Raw genomic sequence first — 865 nt, forward strand, 5'->3', positions numbered from 1 at the left:
CGTCCCTGGGTGGGCTCGAACCACCAACCTTTAGATTAACAGTCTAACGCGCTAACCAATTGCGCCACAGAGACTTGATGATTTCCTTACAGAGGGAAGCATATGACTGTAATGAAAGGGAGCTATGGTTCTGATGTTAAACAGGCCGATAGCGAAATTCGGTGGCTGAATAATGCTACTGCAACTCTGTAGACTACAAAATGTTTCAAGAACAATTTATCTGGTTAGAATAATTTTTACTTTTTCAGTTTAGCTGGATTCATGTTTTACCTTGCCTCCCTAGAAAGGAAACAGAGAGGAACCAGCGCCCGGTTTCACAAAAGCATCTTAATGCTTATTCATTGTTAGAATCTTCTTAGGAGCCTCGTTAAATCTCCGAGCTGTGTCCCAAAATCATCGTTAGTAATGTTGTACATGAAAAGGCTCGTTATTTACCGATTGCCTCAGACCACTCGTAGCACGGCTAAGTGCGTCGCAACTTGCACGTAATTTTTGTAGCCTGCCCCTGAGTTGCTTCTTGATTGCACCCTGAAGTGTTGCCAACTTTTTCAGTGTGAATCACTATATTCCGGCACAGTGGACTTGTCATATACCCATAAAACCCGGTAATTGTTCCAATCCTTTTTTACCCATTAACTTTTGCATCTGGGATTTTAGAACTACTTCATATTTTTATTTATTTTATTTAACCTTTATTTAACTAGGAAAGTCAGTTGAGAACAAATTCTTTTTTATATACTTTGTTTTTATTGTAGGAACACAAAGAAAGTACAAATAAAGTAAAATAAAAGAACAAAAATGATCTGGCAGTCACAGTGCACTTCATACCTTCATCATCATCATAATATCATATTCATCATATTAG

General features: G+C 38.0%; 1 non-coding gene across 1 annotated transcript; it reads right to left on the minus strand.

The window, feature by feature from the left end:
- On the minus strand, positions 1-74 carry trnan-guu (transfer RNA asparagine (anticodon GUU)). Its single transcript has one exon. It is a non-coding gene; the product is annotated as a tRNA-Asn (tRNA).
- Between the last annotated feature and the right edge of the window lie 791 nt (positions 75-865).

Source organism: Salvelinus fontinalis, chromosome 8 (genome assembly GCF_029448725.1).
Source record: "Salvelinus fontinalis isolate EN_2023a chromosome 8, ASM2944872v1, whole genome shotgun sequence".
NCBI lineage: Eukaryota > Metazoa > Chordata > Actinopteri > Salmoniformes > Salmonidae > Salvelinus > Salvelinus fontinalis.